Source organism: Carcharhinus amblyrhynchos, chromosome 28, assembly GCF_965287045.1.
Source record: "Carcharhinus amblyrhynchos chromosome 28, sCarAmb.v2.hapA, whole genome shotgun sequence".
Taxonomy (NCBI): domain Eukaryota; kingdom Metazoa; phylum Chordata; class Chondrichthyes; order Carcharhiniformes; family Carcharhinidae; genus Carcharhinus; species Carcharhinus amblyrhynchos.
In genome coordinates, this window is record NC_137351.1 from 26,944,697 (window position 1) to 26,957,700 (window position 13,004).

The 13,004-nt window shown below is 47.1% G+C and overlaps 1 protein-coding gene across 1 annotated transcript in view; it reads right to left on the reverse strand.

Moving 5' to 3' along the window:
• The window catches only part of LOC145359474 (multiple C2 and transmembrane domain-containing protein 2-like), a 473,933-nt gene that overhangs the window by 217,740 nt on the left and 243,189 nt on the right, over window positions 1-13,004 (reverse strand). The window lies entirely within an intron of this gene.

Below are 13,004 nucleotides of genomic sequence, written 5' to 3' on the forward strand. Positions count from 1 at the left end.
ATGGCCTCCTTCTGCACAGTGGGCATTCTATTCTATGGAATACATGGGTACCAGAAGACACTGAAGTAGACAGAAGTAGAAAAGGATCCCTACGGTGCAGGAGGAGTCCATTTTGCCCATCGAGCCTGCGCCAACAACAATCCCACCCAGGTCCTATCCTTGTAACCCCATGCATCTCCCCCATTAATCCCCTGACACTAAGGGGCAATTCAGCATTGCCAATCAACCCAACCTGCACATCTTTGGACTCCGAAAGGAAACATGCAGACACGGGGAGCATGTGCAATCCCTCATCCGAGGCTGGAATGAAACCTGGATTCCTGGCGCTGTGAGGCAGCATTGCTAACCACTGTGCTACCCTTGGGGTATTTATTGGCTAACTGGGAAGTGGACGTACTACGGAATACAGGAAAATGTCAGGGAATATAGAACTGAAATGGGTACCAAAATGGCGGAGCCCACCGATTGCTAAAAATGAAAGTTTTAAAGGGTTATTAGTTTTTTATGGGGGGGAGGGTGGAATGTTTTTTGAGGAGATTTTTGACATTGTGGATTCACGTTTCTGTTTTAACAAGGTCTATTTTATGAGATTCAACTAAACATTACAAGGAAGATCTTTTCCTGGCCCTCAGCGTTCTTTTGAGAAAACCCATATTTTTCCATCTTCTTCACAGCAGTTGCTTTTCTTTAATTCTCGCCTCCCCATCCCACCCTCCACCTCAGTTCAAAGGGCAGGCAGATAAACTGGCCCTCTGTCCAGGCCAATGGGACTTCTATCAGCACAGCTGGCTCATTCTTCCAGCCTTAGACAGGGACTTCTCTCATCTCCCTTAGCAACGAACTCTTGTGTCTGGGCACTAACACCAAATTACAGCAACAGATCCACACTCACATCCCTTCTCCAGCTGAAATGGTGCCATTACCCCTTGGTTCATTTTCAATCTCTCGAATGACGTTTTGTTGGAGTTGGATTTAAATATTCCCTCCAACTTCCTTCACAACATCTCAAATCAAAATCAAAATCTCCTTAGTAACTAGTCTCCTGAATGTCACCCAAGTCCTTTGCTCTCACACAGGTCATGTGGTGGCCAAGTATGCACTTAAGAAGATTTATAGAATCATAGAATGATTACGATACAGAAGGAAGTCTTAGGCCCATTGCTGGGGAGTCAATTAGTCCAGTTGGCTGGTTTGTGACGGAGAGTAATGCCGACAGCGCGGGTTCAATTCCCACACCGGTTGAAGTGATTCATGAAGGACCACCCGCCTTCTCAACTTGCCCCTCACCTGAGGTGTGGACATCCTCAGGTTAAATCACTACCGATCAGCTCTACCCCTCAAAGAGGACTGCAGCTTATATTCACCTCGGACTGTGGCGACTTGAGACCCACTGAATCCCTGCTGTCTCTTTGTAAGAGCAACTCAGCTAGTCCCACTCCCTCGTCTTTTCCCCATAACCCCTCAAGATCACTCTTCACTTTGTTATCCAATTTCCTTTCCAAAGCAATGTGTGAACATGGCTCCAAGATCCTAACCACTCATGGCACCAAAATGCTTTTCCTCGGGCCGCCTCTGGTTCTTCCACCAATTAACTGAATCAATGTCCCCTAGTTTTCAATGCTTCTGCCAACTGGGCAGTTTCTTGCCCTCCAGACTCTGTCCAGATCCCTGTCAAATCTCCTCTCAACCTTCTCTTGCTGCAGGAGAAGAGCAGCTTCTCAAATCTAGCCTCTCGATTGAAGTTCCTCATCCCTGGAACCATTCTCGTGGATCTTTACCACATCCTCTCTGAAGCCTAAAATGTGATGTGCAGAATTGGACACAATATTCCAGTTGGGGTCCGAGCAGTATTTTAGAAAGGTTCATCATAACTTCCTTGCTTGCATATTCTACAATGTGATTTATTAAGTCTCACGACTTGATTAGGTTATTAACCACTTTCTAACCTGTCCTGCCACCTTCAATAATCTGCACTCGTATACTTCCAGCTCCCTCTGCTCCTGCATTTCCTTTATTTTCTACCAAAATGAGTTGCTTCACATTTTTCTGAAATCCGATCACCAACCTGTCCTGGCTTCCCCCTAAGCCGACAATACAGTTCAGAAAGCCCATCAACGCCTCCACTTTCTCAGGCTTAGAAAATTTGGCACATTAGTTACGACTCTCACAATGTTTACTGATGCCCCATAGAAAGTATTCTTTCTGGTTATATCTCAGCTTGATATGGATCCTGCTCTGCCCAATACCGCAAGAAATTACAAAAGGTCGTGAACATAGCCCAATCCATCACGCAAAGCAGCCTTCCATCTACTGACATTGTCCACACTGCCCGCTGCCTCGGCAAAGCAGCCAGTGTAATCAAGGGTCCCACGCACCCCGGGCACACTTTTTTCCACCTTCTTCCATTGGGAAAAAGATACAGAAGTCTGAGCTTATGCACCAACCGACTCAAGAACAGCTTCTTCCCTGCTGCTGTCAGACTTTTCAATGGATCTACCTCGCATTAAGTTGATCTTTCGCTACACCTTAGCTATGACTGTACCACTACATTCTGCACTCTCTCCTTTCCTTCTCTATGAACGGTATGCTTTGTCAGTATAGCGTGCAAGAAACAATGCCTTTCACTGTATACTGATACACCTGACAATAATAGATCAAATCAAATATTTGAACTCGTGCTCGCCTCATTTGTAGTCCAGTAACGTAACCCCACTACACTACTTAACAGATTGTGTCATAGATTTTACAATGTCAAAGAACAGCGAGCCAGCATTTCACAAAACCCTTGGGATAATTTAAGGGTGAGAGCCAACTGTCAGAGGAGTGAAACAGCAGAAAGAGGAACTGTGATGAGAAAAGATGGGTCATGATGGATGATGGAATTTTGTGGCTTCAGTTTTGATGCTATCATGGAACTAAATTCCCAGATTTTTTTTAAATTCATCCATGGGATATGGGTGGCACCAGCAAAGCCAGAATTTGCTGCCCATCCCTAATTGAATTGAGATCCATTTCTGACCAGGAAGGACAGATAAAGCGATAGAATATTAAGATAGCAAACTGCTGCTGCTACTGTACAAAGCATGAGTGAGACCACACTAAGAATATTGTATACAGTTTTATTCCCCTTATTTAAGGAGGGACGTACTTGCATTGGAGATGGTTCGGAGGGGGTTCAATAGGTTCATTCCAGAGGTGAGGGGTTTGACTTACAAAGAGCGATTGGGTAGTGTAGGTCTATACTCCCTGGAATATGGAAGAATGAGAGGAGATCTCATTGACTGTACAAGATGATAAGGGGGGATTGAGAAAGTAGGCGTGGAGCGAATGCTTGCTCTTGTGGGACAATTTAGAACAAGAGGTTTTAAGCTAAAGGGTAGCAGATTTAAAACAGAGATAAAGAGAATTTACTTCTCTCAAAGGGTCCTGAGTCTATGGAATTCACTACCCCAGAGTGCCGTTAGTGCCGGGACATTGAACATAAGAACATAAGAACATAAGAAATAGGAGCAGGAGTAGGCCATCCAGCCCTTCAAGCCTGCCCCGCCATTCAATAAGATCATGGCTGATCTGTCGCTGCTCAGTTCCACTTTCCCGCCCTCTCCCCATAACCCTTAATCCCCTCTCCTATCAAAAACCCATCAACCCGCGTCTTAAAAATATTTAGCGAGGCAGCCTCCACCACTTCAACGGGCAGAGAATTCCAGAGATTCACCACCCTTTGAGTGAAGAAGTTCCTCCTCAACTCCGTTCTAAACTGAATTGAGTAACTGAAGGATTGATTTTTAATTAGTAAGGGTGTGAGGGGCTATGGTGAATGGAGGAGCAGACTCGAGGGGCTGAATCGCCTGCTCCTAGTTCTGACGATTTCCTCGCTAAAGGGCATTACTGAAGCAAATGGGGTTTTTATGATAATGTCGCATGGCATTATTACTGAGACTGGCTAACAACTCCATGAGCACAGCCACAAGTCCATTCACTGCACAACCCCAGCCTGTGGACAAGGTCGGAGGTTTTCCGCACACATTGCTTTTTATTAATTAATTCCATCAGCTGGTGGGATTTGAACCCTGGTGGCCAGAACGTGCACCTGGGTTTACTAGGCCATGATGATACCACTGCACTACCATCTCCCCAAGCGCTGCTCATCACCTTCCCTTCGTGGGCTTGTTTCGACTATTTGATCTCTACCTGAGGCTGACGTGTCATACAAATTACTCTTCTATGTGATGAGGGCATCGCTGATAAAGCCAGCATTTGTTGCCCAACCCTAAATGCCCTTAAAGAGGAGGTGGTGGTGAGCTGCCATCTCCAGTCACTGCAGTTCATGTGGCAAAGGACAGAGGGAGGTTCACAATTTTGACACAACCATGGTGTAGACACGGTCAAACATTTCTCATTCAAGATGGGGAGGGGTGATTGCAGATAACGGTGCCCCCATACACATGTCCTTCAAAGAGATGCAAGTCTTGGGGTGGCACGGAGGCACAGTGGTTAGCACTGTTGCCTCACAGCGCCAGGGACCCAGGTTCAATTCCAGCCTTGGGTGATTGTGTAGAGTTCTCCCCGTGTCTGCGCGGGTTTCCTCGGGTACTCCGGTTTCCTTCCACAGCCCAAACACGTGCAGGTTAGGTGGATTGGCCATGCTAAATTACCCCTTAGGGTAATTTTATTGCCCTGCCTGCCACAGGAATTGGAGCGGGCAAGGAGCAGACCGTGGAACGGTCCGTTGATCTCGGGTGGGATTTTACGGTTTTGGGATGATGGTAAAATCCTGCTCTTAGTGTCCAAAGATGTGTAGGTTCAATGGATTAGCCATGGGAAATGTGTGGCATTCCAGAGATAAGGTGGGGAAGATAGGTGCATTGGCCATGCTAAATTCTCCCTTAGTGTACCTCAGAGTGTGGCAACTCAGGGATTTTCACAGGAATTTCATAGCAGGATTAATGTAGGCCTTACTTGTGACACTAATAAATAAACTTACAGCTTGTTCAATAACCCTAGCGTTGTGTTAAGACTGTAGCCATGGAACAAAAGGGGGAGGTGCGCTGTCAGCCCACCTACCGACAGGCCTATCTATTGTCACATTTACAAACGCCCCATTGTTACCTGCAACTAACCAACCCAGAAGATGCACTGACCTCCTCTTTACTGGAGAAGGGAAGGATTTCACCAGGGAAGGACAGAACTCCACTCTTGACGGATAAAACTGTTCAGAGCTAAAGCCACGGAGCGTTTTCAGGGTCAAACTTCAAAGTGCCGGGAGCTGTTCCCTCCAGCGTAGGAGAGCACTTGTGGATTTATATTTTAGCGGGGAGGGGGGAATAACTTTTCAAAGAGGATCAAAGGAGCCTGCTGATGCCTGCCATTCGCTGAAGATGAATAGCGACACTTTTTTCTTTGCTTCCCCCTGAAACATGTCAAAAGAAATCTGCGGCCTGGTATGTCTAATTTTTAAATTGAATGTTTATTTTGGAAGTCCCTTCTATCTGGTCGATTCATGGGACTGCTGCTCCTCTCAGCCCTACGAGGCTTGTGAAAATGGATTCCAAAGCCAGCCATTAAAGGGACGGGGGTTGGGGAGGGGGGATTGGCGGGGGGTGGGTGGTGGGGGGGGGGGGGCGAGGAAGATTGCTTCCATATGGCTGAGTAGTCAAGAGAGTGGGGAGTGCAGGCAAAGACAGGCGCAGTTAGCCAGTGCACCGGTTAGATCTATTGACAGCCTTGTTATAACACGCTCACATCTGGTCTATTGCTGGGAAATGTCGACATACTGTCATCGCTGAGAAAGAAAACATTCCCCTCCCCCCCAACCTCAACACCCCCCCCCCCCCCCCCCACCCCCCTCTCCTCCCCACTCCATCTCAGGATACTTTGAAGATGTCAGGGAAACGATCGCTCGCTCAAGCCTTGAAGCGCACATTTCTATTTTTGTTTCAAATCTTGAAAAACACCAGGGAGCAATTCAGCACACCCCCCACCCACCCCCCCACTGAAGGCAAAAAGCAATATTTGCCCAGGGAATGATCGTGTCCAGTGTCTTTTGATATCCAGAAGACAAGGGGCTTGTATCTACATTTGAGATAATGCATGTGGCATGTTAAATGGCAATGACCTTAGTTTTCAAAGCCTGAAGGAACTTTCATTCTGATTTCAATTGGAGTTACTCAACAGGTCCTGTAAGGGCAAAGTGCTCTGAAACAGGGCTCGCTTCTTTCTGCATCGACACTACAGCTAAAGGCTAAAGCTTGCAGCATCATGACACAGTTCACAAAGTAAAATTGGGTTCAGATTGCCGGCTAAAAGCATTTGCTTCGCACACTTACGTTGCTCCTCCATTTCCTGTTATCAGTCGAACATCATTCAATGAGGTTTATTTATTAGTGTCACAATTAACACTGCATTGACTGTGAGCATCCCCGCGTCGCCACACTGTTTTGGTACACTGAGGGAGAATTTAGCAAGGCCAATGCACCTAACCCGCACATCTTTGGACTGTGGGAGGAAATCGGAGCACCCGGAGGAAACCCACGCAGACACGGGGAGAAAGTGCAGGCTCCACACAGACACCGACCCGAGCCGGGAATCGAAACCGGGTCCCTGGCGCTGTGAGGCAGCAGTTCTGACCACCGTGCCACCCATCTCTCCAATGCTGTAGATTGTGGATGGTTGCAATGAGTGGGTCACATTCACTTACCCCACACCTGAATAAGTCTGGTCTGCATGGGGAGATGATTTACTCCACCCGTGTCAAAGAAGGCCACAGTCCCATCAACCATGTACTAGCACAGAGGGCTCGAGGGCCAAGCCCGCCCCTATTTCTTATATCTTATCCTTCAAAGACACGTGCAGAGTCCGCACAGGCAGTGACCCAAGCCTGGAACCCAGGTCCCTGGTGCTGTAAGGCAGGCAGTGCTAACCACTCTGCCACCCACATTATTTTTACAAACGCACCAGATACACATATTTATTGTTTAATAAACTGAATTGAATACATTTGTATCCTGAAAAATGTTGGTGAAGTGTAATGCTTGAAAGGAACGTGTTCACAAAGTTCTAACAAGTGTCCTTCCACCCCCATCTCCACCTCCCCCAAGCACTCCCCGCACCCCTCCCACCCCAGACTCATCCAGACCTTACTGCCATCAGAACATAAACAGCAGAAGCATGTCGAGGAGGTTATTAATACACATTTAAACCATTGGGAAAGGCAGGATGTTTATTTATCCACATTGTAAAACCTTTCACAACCTTCTCTGGAATTTTAGCGGGGAAGAGTATTTATTTAGCCATGTCCGAGCTGCAAATGGACGCACCACTTGGACACCAATCGAGAGGGGCTGGGGGTGCGTGAGCGCGGAGCCCCCGCTTTGTGAAGGGGTCTCAGCTTCACAGCCAGCAGCTCTGAACTAAAGAGCTTAGCACCTTCTGCGAGTGAAGTGAAGCACAACCAGCCTCATCAGAATTCATGCACCTCTAAGCTGTGGTATTAACACTGGCACACTCTACCCCGACGTGTCCAGAAGCAGAGGAAGAAACCTTTACTTGCAGCTTAATTCTAAAGCCAGCATTTGTAGCCCATCTATTCTTCTGGAAAGTCTATCCCAGGGAACACGACCTCATTTTCTTTCAAGCGTCCAAACTTTCAAGTTTAAGTTTATTTATCGTTGTCACAAGTTGGCTTACGTTAATGAAGTTAGTGTTGTTTTTCTTTTATTAGGGGTGGTACGGTGGCACAGTGGTTAGCACTGCTGCCTCGCAGCGCCAAGGACCTGGGTTCAATTCCGGCCTCAGTTCGGAGAGTTTGCACATTCTCCCCGTGTCTGCATGGGTTTCCTCACGGTGCTCCGGTTACTTCCTACACTCCAAAGATGTGCAGGGTTAGGGAGATTACAGGGGAAACACGTGGGGATAAGGGTTGGGTGGCATTGTCTCGAGATGTGTAGGTTAGGGGGATTACGGTGTAAACACGTGGGGATAAGGGTTGGGTGGGATTGTCTCGAGATGTGGAGGTTAGGGGGGTTAGTAGGGTAAACACAAGGGGATAGGGGCTGGGTGGGATTATTGTCGGTGCAGGCTCGATGGACCGAATGGCCTCCGTATGCACTGTAGGGATTGTAAAATCCCCAAGTCGCCACACTCGGGTGCCTGTTCGGGTACACTGAGGGAGAATTTAGCACGGCCAATGCATCTAACCAGCACGTCTATCGGAGTGTGCGAGGAAATCGGAGCACCCGGAGGAAACCCGCGAGGAGAACATGCAAACTCCGCACAGGCAGTGACTCAAGCCGGGAATCGAAGCCGGGTCCCTGGCAGCAGTGCCTCAATTCCTAATAACAATATCGCAAATGCTAATCTCTCGTCAATTTTTATGGACTGGAGTCCATCCACTGGAGTCTAGACCACTCAAATACCAGACTAACGTCTGTTGGAGTGTGTTAGAATGTTGCGTTGTGCTCATTCTATCAGGTTTTCTAACTTGTCGACATTCGGGCACTGTTTTCTGACTTCCTCTGCCCTGGTTTCAAGTGCTGATGTTTCCCAGAGTTCAGATACTGTGGGTGCAGTATCCAGAAACACTCAAGAGTTAACTGCAGAGAATAAGTTACCGCAAAACGGTAATGTTACGGGAATAAATCCCCCACCTTCCTTTCAAAAAAAAAGACTGATAAGATTACACTTTCTATTTTGAGTTACAATTCATATGAACTATTGAAAAGTAGTCAACTGGGGGCAAAATGTGCATTCAGGAATTTTATTTTGTCCATTAAGCTCATTAAGAAAAGCGAGAATGTACACAGCCAGGGCAGCCTTTTCAATCTCTAAGCATGTTTTCATGGAGATAATAATGTGTTTGTCATCGATAGAGTTTTTATTAGAATAGAAAATTGCAAAAGGAAGGAATGAAGAACCTGACAGATGTAATGGGACTAACATGGATTTTGTTTGAAATCATTACTAATATCTATCAGCTGAGAAGCAATTCTCAATTAACAAGTGGCTCAGGTCACTGAATATTGGTTCAATGCTGCCCCCTTGTGATCAGAGGATGACACTGACCCAGAACCAGACGACCCGAGCGCATCAGCACTGCAGGTCCACTGTTACCAATCATCATAGGATCCCTACAGTGCAGAAAGAGGCCTTTCGGCCCATCGAGTCTGCACCCACCACAATCCCACCCGTGCCCTACCCCCATTTCCCTATATATTTTACCCACTAATCCTTCTAACCTATGCATCTCAGGACGCTAAGGGGCAATTTTGGCAATCAACCTAACCCGCGCATCTTTGAACTGCTTCAATATATGTCAGCACCGGGGAGCTCTGTTGGCTGGATGGCTAGCGGGTGGATAGTGCTAACGGCAACGGCTTGGGGCTCAAGGGTTCAATCCCCAGTTCCAGTGGAGGCAGACTTGGAGCCATAGTTTTCAAAGTAAAAAATCACAAACCTTTGCTGTGGTTTGGTGAGTAATCAGGTGTAGAACTGAAATAAAGAGGAAGATTCCCAATGTGTGTGTGTGTGTGTGTGTGTGTGTGTGTGTGCACGCGCGTGGAGTGGTGACAAAGTCAAGCTGCACAAATGATCAAATCTATTTTCTTTTGAGCAGAGATGGCTGAGGGGGGACAAGATCGAGGTGTATAAAATTATGAGGGGTATGGACACAGTGAGTAGGGGGCAGTTGTTCCCCTCCGTTGAGGGGCCAAACACAAGGGGTCATAGTTTTAGGGTAAGGTGTTGGAGATTCCGAGGGGATTTGAGAAAAAAAATGTTCGCTCAGAGGGCGTTGGGAAGCGCCTGGCAAGGTAGTGGAGCCGGAAACCTTAAAACCTTTAAAAATATATTTGGATGAGTGCTTGAAATATCATAACATGCCCCTATCCCAATACTCAAATCACCCTCTGGCTTACAGCAGCCCACTTTAACTTTTGTGCATTCAGGAGGGAGAAGGAAATCGTGGTTTTGGAGACAGAGGGAGGTACGAGGAATGGGAGGAGGCCTGGGTGGAACCCAAACAGAGACTGATATTGGACACCGGGGGACTTCAGAGGAGCAGTAGGCTCCTCTGAAATAGGAGCAGGAGTAGGCCACCTAGCCCTTCGAGCCTGCCCCGCCATTCAGTAAGATCATGGCTGATCTGAAGTGGATCAGTTCCACTTTCCCGCTTTCTCCCCCATAACCCTTCATTCCCCTGTCTATCAGAAATCTATCTACCAGTGACTTAAATATATTCAACGAGGTAGCCTCCGCCACTTCAACGGGCAGAGAATTCCAGAGATTCACCATCCTTTGAGTGAAGAATTTCCTCCGCATGGTGCCTCAGTGGTTAGTGCTGCTGCCTCACAGAGCCAGGGACCCTTGGGTCACTGTCTGCGTGGAGTTTGCACGTTCCCACCGTGTCTGTGTGGGTTTCCTCTGGGTGCTCCGGTTTCCTCCCGCCATTCAAAGACATGCAGGTTAGGTGGATTGGCCATGCTAAATTGGGGATTTCAGGGGATTAGCCGGGTAGGTATGTGGGGTTACTGGAATAGGGCCTGGGTGGGATTGTGGTCAGTGCAGGCTCAATGGGCTGAATGGCCTCCATCTGCACTGTAGGGACTCTGTGATTTGGCCCTTTGAGACTGGTACCCCATTCTTGAAGATCAGGGCTAATCTCCTTGAAGTCTCTGCTCCACCTTCCTGTCTGTTCCTTGGCTCTCGTGCCTATTGCCAATCTGTCTAGCTCTGCTTTGAATCGGTTTGGTGAGCCAGTCTCCAAGGAAGAAAACTCCTCAGACCAGCGGCCCTCTGAGAGGGTGAGTGAGTGTTGAGTGAATGGTTTGCTTCTGTACTGCGGGTTCAATGCAAAATCCCCCACACCCACATTCCGGCCCTCTCTCAGCCACCCACGAATAAAAACATGTGTAACCTCACCTTTTTTTCATTGCTCTTGACATAGAAACTAGAAGGAGTAGGCCATTTGGCCCTTCGAGCCCGCTCCGCTATTCAGCACGATCTTTGCTGATAATCAAATTCAATATCCTGGTTCCCCTTCCTCCCATATCCCTTGACCCCTTTAGCCCCAAGAGCTGTATCTAATTTCTTCTCAAAATCAGATGTTTTGGCCTTGACTACATTCTGTGGTAGTGAATTCCACCACCCTCTGGGTGAAGAAATTTCTCCTCACCTCAGTTCTAAGAAGGTTTTATCTCTTATCCCCAAACTATGACCCCTTGTTCTGGACTCCCCCACCATCGGGAACATTCTTACTGAATCTACCCTGTCTAACCCCGTTAGAATGTTTGGTGCAGAGCATTCAGCTGAATCAGCCCCACACAAAGTAACTCAGTCAGCCCTACACAATGCCCCTCAACCCCTCTGCTTTCTGCCCACCTTTTCAAGCAAGTGTTTACTCACCTCCTATTGAATAGGATTGAATTTTTCTCCATGTTTAAAGGGGGCTACATAAACACAGGCAGACATGTTAGAGGTGGTAATAGACAGGGCATTGTAACAGAATCCAGTGTGATGCAAGCCCAGCTCCTGATCCTCTGCAATCAGCCAGTGTGTCAGTTATGTGGGAGACTCCAGAAACTCCACACAGTGACCCAAGCCCAGAATCGAACCTGGATTCCTGGCACTGTGAGGCAGCAGTGCCAGAGATCTAAGGTAGGGACATGTTCAGCAAAACTTTGTGGGCTGAAGGGCCTGTATTGTGCTGTAGTTTTTCTATGTTTCTATGCTAACACGCTGTGTCACGTGTCTCATCTGCACTTGCATCTTGCCATCCTTCTTAAAGAGTGCTGCTCAGAACAGAACACAGTGCCCCAGTTAAAGTTTAACCAGTGACTTATAAAAGCTTTAGCACAGCCTCCAACCACTTCCTGAGCTCTGTGTCTCAAATAGATCGCGTCTGCTATCTTAAACAATAATTTATGCAATATTGTTGAGTTACATCGTTTAAAAATATCTAATTAACAGGTCCAGCTTTAGGAGAACAAAGGATAAGTTAATATTTCAAGTGTTGGGCCTAAAGTATTAGCTTTTATCTGCACAGATGTTGACTAATGTCCAATTTCAGTTTTTATTTCTGATTTCCAGCGTTTTGTTTTACAATGGTCAGTTAATACTCATTTCAGAAATGGGTTTTCTCAAACTTTTTGTTCATTTCTGTCTTCCTTTTCGATCCAGTTTTATTACTCAATAACCTGCTTTATTTAGCACCATTAGCACAGTAAAACATCCCAAACACTCCACGGCTGTGTCACAGAGAATGTGATGCTGAGACATACAAGGACATATCAGGACTGGTGATCCAAAGCTAGGTCAAAAAGGTCACTCTTAAAGAGTTTCACAAAGGAGGAAAGAGAGGAAGACAGCAAGGGATAAATGTGTAGTGGTCCATTCTAGCAGGTCAAATGGGATGAAGGAGTATAATATCAAGGGTGAGACTCTTAGCAGTATAGAGGATCAGAAGGACCTTGGGGTCCAGGTCCATAAGACTCTTAAATCGGCCTCGCAGGTAGAGGACGTGGTTAAGAAGGTGTATGGTGTACTGGGCTTCATCAATCGAGGGATTGAGTTTAGGAGTCGGGAGATAATGTTGCAGCTTTATAAGACCCTAGTCAGACCTCTCTTGGAATACTGTGCTCAGTTCTGGTCGCCTCATTACAGGAAGGATGTGGGAGCTATTGAAAGGGTGCAGAGGAGATTTACAAGGATGTTGCCTGGATTGGGTGGCATGCCTTATGAGGATAGTTTGAGGGAGCTCAGTCTTTTCTCCTTAGAGAGAGACGAAGGATGAGAGGTGACCTGATAGAGGTGTATAAGATGTTGAGAGTTATAGATCGGGTGGATTCTCAGAGACTTTTTCCCAGGGCTGAAATGGTCGCTACGAGAGGACACGGGTTTAAGGTGCTGGGGAGTAGGTACAGAGGAGATATCAGGGGTAAGTTTTTCACTCAGAGGGTGGTGGGTGAGTGGAATCGGCTGCCTTCAGTGGTGGTGGAGGCAAATTCAATAGG